Source organism: Hylobates moloch, unplaced genomic scaffold (genome assembly GCF_009828535.3).
Source record: "Hylobates moloch isolate HMO894 unplaced genomic scaffold, HMol_V3 SCAFFOLD_19, whole genome shotgun sequence".
In the NCBI taxonomy this organism is placed as follows: domain Eukaryota; kingdom Metazoa; phylum Chordata; class Mammalia; order Primates; family Hylobatidae; genus Hylobates; species Hylobates moloch.
The window spans coordinates 38392709-38398649 of NW_026652294.1; the positions used below are offsets into that span (position 1 = coordinate 38392709).

Here is a 5941-nt window from a genome sequence, read left to right on the forward strand (position 1 = left end):
TCTGATTGGTGAATGTAGCAATCAGGATAGGCAAGGTTATGCTGTGGTAACAAGCAACTGCAAAATCTCAGTTGCTTAAAACAGCAAAGATTTCTTTGTTGCTCAAGCTCCATGTCACTGTTGTCTTGGGGCTCCTCTCCATGTTGTCCTCATTCCAGAACATAGGATAATGAAGCAGGTACCACCTGGACCAGTAACTTGCCATATCAAATAGAAAAAGAGTTTGTGGGGCCAATCAAACACAGGCTCTTAAAGCTCCCAACTGGAGGTGACACACGTCACAACTAATGACATGTAACTGGCTAAAGCAAGTCACATACCTGCACTTCACTCTAAGAGGGAGCCCACCATGTTCCCAGAAGAAGAAATGCAACTATTTCATTAATGGGGCAAATAATTAACACAGTGGGTTTGGGACGAAGGGACATGTGGTGGTTCAGCTTCATGTGGGTTCTCTTTTGGCAACCTGCTCACCTGGAACAGGCATGTGTTCCTGTCTGCTCTTGGTCACACAGTAAAAGCTCCCCAGGACTAGGCAATCAAGGGTAAATTTTTTTTTTTTTTTTTTTTTTTGAGATGTAGTTTCACTCTGTTGCCCAGTTTGGAGTGCAATGGGGTGATCTTGGCTCACCACAACCTCTGCCTCCCGGGTTCAAGTGATTCTCCTGCCTCAGCCTCCCGAGTAGCTGAGATTACAGGCATGTGCCACCACGTCCGGCTAATTTTGTATTTTTATTAGAGATGGGGTTTCTCCATGTTGGTCAGGCTGATCTCGAACTCCCGACCTCAGGTGATCCACCCGCGTCGGCCTCCCAAAGTGCTGGGATTATAGGCAGGAGCCACAGCGCCCGGCAAGGGTGAATTATTAAAAAGCCAATTTGACCAGAGAAAATAAAGCCACATTTACAAACATCTTTACCAGTGATAATGGTACTATTTTGATCTACATATGCTTGTCTCCTATTGGTTGATGCCTGAAAACTCATTACTGTGGTTCTAGTGGGGGCTGCAAAGTGGTGAACACGTGACTCAAACTCAATGCGATTGACCCAAGACCAGGCGTGCAGTGGCTCCCACCTGTAATCTCAGCACTTTAGGAGACCAAGGCGGGCGGATCACCTGAGGTCAGGAGTTCCAGACCAGCCTGACCAAAATGGTGAAACCCGATCTCTAGGCCAGGCACGGTGACTCACGCCTGTAATCCCAGCACTTTGGGAGGCCAAAGCGGGTGGATCAAGAGGTCAGGAGATCGAGACCATCCTGGCCAACACGGTGAAACCCCGTCTCTACTAAAAATACAAAAAATTAGCCAGGCATGGTGGTGGGCACCTGTAGTCCCAGCTACTTGGGAGGCTGAGGCAGGAGAATGGAGTGAACCCGGGAGGCAGAGCTTGCAGTGATCTGAGATTGCGCCACTGCACTCCAGCCTGGGTGACAGAGAGAGACTCCGTCTCAAAAGGATGAGATCATTGAACCAAAGGCAAAGTTGCAGTTCATATCTCAATGATCCAGCCTGAGAGAGACCATCTTTAAAAGATTGACCCAAGCTAGATCCTTCTAGAGTTCTTCCCTGGGACTTTGTAATTGAAGTTAAGTGCAAAGTCAGTGGTGAAACTATGAGGCTGAACTATGAGTCTATGAGAAATTCCTTTCATTCTGGGGGAATCCTCACTCCTCTGCCCACTGACCCCCGCCACCACCCTGCTGATTCTCAAAGTATTATTTCAGAATCTACATTCAAATAATACTTTGAATATTACATTCAAAGTATTAGAGTCACTTAACTAATACTTTGTGATACCCACATATATGTATGTGTGAATGTATCTGTGTGAATGTGTATGTACATATATAATGATATGTAGATGCATATATATACACACATATATATGTTATCCATGAATCATATGTAAGTACTACTACACTAATAGCTTTAAACATTTACAATAATATTATTTTATAAAGGGCATAGTAAGAGTAGAAATAAGGGGCCGGGCGTGGTGGCTAATGCCTGTAATCCCAGCACTTTGGGAGGCTGAGGTGGGCAGATCACCTGAGGTCAGGAGTTCAAGATCAACCTAACCAATATGGTGAAACCCCATCTCTTCTAAAAATACAAAAATTAGCCAGGAGTGGTGGCACACACCTATAATCCCAGCTACTCAGGAGGCTGAGGCAGGAGAATCAATTGAACCCAGGGGGTGAAGGTTGCAGTGAGCCAAAATCGCGCCACTGCATGCCAGCCTGGGCAACAGAGCAAGACGCTGTCTCAAAATAAAAAGATTAAAAATATGGAATGTTTTTAAATATTTATTTCTCGTCCCCATGGATCATCATATATATGCTGCTTCCAGAACACTTTGAATATAGCCAGAACTCTCGAGTGAGACTGTCAGATGCAGATGCTATCTCTGCCAATTGCTAGCTCTGTGAACCTGAAATACTTAACCTCTTTGTGCCTCAGTTTCTTCTGAGAGAATGAAACCAACATGCAATGTTCTGTATTTTCATTCTGGTATTCTTTTATTTTATTTTTTCCTTAGAATTGTCCATGTCAATCTGTCATGATTTTACTCTTACAAGGACAAAATCAAAAATCATTAAAACAGCTTTTCTTTCAGCAGGATAATGATGGTATTTAGTATTTCACAAAATGAAGCACTGTAATTGCAGCTTGCCTTCACTCTGACATTCTAAATGCCCAATCTAGTCTTTTTTTTTTTTTTTTTTTTTGAGACAGAGTTTCACTCTTGTTGCCCAGGCTGGAGTGCAATGGTGCCATCTCGCCTCACTGCAAACTCCACCTCTCGGGTTCAAGCGATTCTCCTGCCTCAGCCTCCCAAGTAGCTGGGATTGCAGGCATGTGCCACCACACCCAACTAATTTTTGTATTTTTAGTAGAGATGGGGTTTCACCATATTGGTCAGGCTGGTCTCCATCTCCCGACCTCAAGTGATCCACCTGCCCTGGCCTCCCAAAGTGCTGGGATTACAGGCGTGAGCCACCGCGCCCGGCCCGGTCTCATCTTAAATAAAATGGCAAGCCATGATGAGGACCAAATTGAAGCAACTTTGGCAAAGCTACATATTGTAACAAGCAGGCAGACTTGAGGTGGACCTGCCCACCTCAGATTTGCATCCTACCATTTGGGATTTCATTACATGATCCACAGAGTCTGAACAGGAATGCACACAGGAGAGGAAGAGCTGCCAGTGAGATAAATGGCCTCTCTGGAATAGCTAAGAGTACTATTGTATTGTGGCTTATCTGAATCAGTTAGGACTCTGTAGCTAATAAAAGAAAGGAGATTCAAACTGGTTTAAGGGATAAAGGGAATTTAATGACCTATAGAACTGAAAAATCCAGGCTAGTCTCAGTGGCTCATGCCTGTAATCCCAGCACTTTGTGAGGCTGAGGCAGGCAGATCGCCTAAGGTCAGGAGTTTGAGACCAGCCTGGCCAACATGGTGAAACCTCATCTCTACTAAAATACAAAAATTGGCGGGGCATGATCGCAGGCACTTGCAATCCCAGCTGCTCAGGAGGCTGAGACAACAGAATCACTTCAACCCGGGAGGCAGAGGTTGCAGTGAGCCATGATCATGCCATTGCACTCCAGCCTGGGCGACAGAGTGTGACTCCATCTAAAAAAAAAAAAAAAAAAAAAATTAGCTTGGCATGGTGGCGCGTGCCTGTAGTCCCAGCTACTAAAGAGGCTGAAGTATGAGAATAGCTTGAACCTAGGAGGCAGAGGGTTGCAGTGAGCTGAGAACGTGCCACTTCATTCCAGCCTGGGCAACAGTGCGAGACCCTGTCTCAAACAAACAAACAAAAATAACTGAAAAATCAAGATATAAGCTTCAGATGAGACTTGATCCTGGAACACAAGTGATGATAACAAGGACCTGGCTTTCCCCTTGTCTCTCCATTTCCAGTTTTGTGGTGTTGGCTCCTTCATCAGGCTGTATCCAGTGGCCTCCCTAGCAACTCCAAGCTGCCTCTCACTGCACTAAAATGGCAGCCACTGATCCAAACCTTATATCCTCACACCACAATGTCCAGAGGAAGAGAGAATGGCTCATTCAAGTGGCTCTTGGGTGAGTCTCGAATTAACTGCCTCTGAACTCATTGGTCCAAATTGGGACACATACCCATCTCGACCCAATCACAATAACCAAGGGTTGTCTTAAATCAAGGAAGAGTAGCTGGGCGCAGTGCCTCGCCTGTAATCCCAGCACTTGGGGAGGTCGAAGGGGGTAGATCATCAGATCCAGGATTCAAAACCAGCCTGGCCAATATGGTGAAGCCCTGTCTTTACTAAAAATATAAAAAATTAGCCGGGTGTGGTGGCACACGCCTGTAGTCCCAGCTACTCGGGAGGCTGAGGCAGGAGAATCGCTTGAACCCGGGAGGCGAAGGTTGCGGTGAGCCGGGATCACGCCACTGCACTCTAGACTGGGCGACAGTGTGAGACTCCGTCTAAAACAACAACAACTCAGCGTCACTTTCAAATCCAATTTTTAGTCAATATTTTGTATTCTTTATTGTTAAGGTTCCCCAAAAGTCTGGATTCAATCCCAACGCTTTCTCACAGAGGGCAGCTTCAGGTTTCTAACGGTGGGCGGAGTGGGAGAGGCTTCGGTCAGCGGTAGTTGTGAGGCAGTTCGGGCGCAGCCCACGGCTCCATGCCCCGCGGCGGGGACACGTGCAGGCACCAGCTTGAAAAACTCCATCGGGCGTGGAGCCGACCCATTCGGGTCCGAAGCCAAACCTAGCCGGATCAAGCAGCTGAACGCAGGCCCCGGGAGCTGGTGACTGCCGTTGCGACCTCGAAAGTGCTGCGGGTGGGTGGGAAGGAGGAGTGGCGCGCTCAGGGGACGTCGGAATGGCAGTGTTCTGGACAGCGGGAGCCAGTGCCTCAACTTCCCCAGGATTCTTCCGCGGGAGCAGCCCACTCCCACACTCCGCCCCGCGTGGGAGGCGAGCGCCGAGAACCAGGAGACATAGCCAGGCCAGGAGACCCCAGAGTCCGGCCAGAAGACGTGCTGAGACCCCGCTGCAGGAATCGCTGCGCTCACTCACTGAGTCCGGGTCTCCCGCAGAGAGCCAGGGGCAGCCCCGCGGGAGAGGCGGGCGCGGGGCCAGAGCGGGGCCTGGCCATGCCCCGGAGGATGCGGGGAGCCCCGCTAGGGTCGGTGGGACCTCGAGGAGCTCCAGCGCTCTGCTCCCTTTGGTGTCGCCCGAGGCTGCTGGAGGGTGGTGAGACCGTGGCTTGGAGAGGACGTGCTGGGGAGCAAGGTCGGGAACCCGCTAGGCTCGCGGTGGAGCTGTCGCGGGAGAGGCACTGCTGCACCGGGACGGTGGGCTGGTGGGCTGGCCACCCTGGAGAACCTGAGCCTGCAGTTACCTCTGTAGCTGAACCTGCGAGTATGGAGGGAGGAAAGAGAAGCTTTCCGAGATGGCTGGAGAGCCAGCCAGGCTGAAGGGCTCCGGAAAGGATCACAGGAAGTGGGCTGGAGGGTTCCTTGCGGGTGGAAGGAGGAGGAGAGAGCTAGTGAGCAGGCTTGGGGGGCCGGGGCGTGAGGGGAAGAGGGCGAGGTTCCTCTCTTTCCTCTGTTGCTTGTGGGCATGATTGCAACTCCCACCCCCGCTTATCTGCGATGTTGGCCACAAAGATGTTGACCCGGAGCCCACAGAAGTCCAGCTCAGAGAGAGGCCTGTGCCCTTTACTATCTGCCTTATCTTGTAGGAAAAGAAAAACTTTTTATCTGAGGAAGGCAAGGCTTTTAAAATTATCAGGCCCATCGAGAGGATCGCTTGAGCCCAGGCGTTCCAGACTAGCCTGGGCAACATGGCGAAACGCCGTCTCTACAAAATATACAGAAATCCGTCGGGTGAGGCCGGGCGCGGTGGCTCAAGCCTGTAATCCCAGCACTTTGGGA

The 5941-nt window shown here is 49.6% G+C and overlaps 1 non-coding gene across 1 annotated transcript; it reads right to left on the bottom strand.

Annotated features, from left to right (window-relative positions):
- Positions 1–2543: 2543 nt before the first annotated feature.
- On the bottom strand, positions 2544–2681 carry LOC116459507 (small nucleolar RNA SNORA69). Its single transcript, XR_004245561.1, has one exon. It is a non-coding gene; the product is annotated as a small nucleolar RNA SNORA69 (small nucleolar RNA).
- Positions 2682–5941: the final 3260 nt, after the last annotated feature.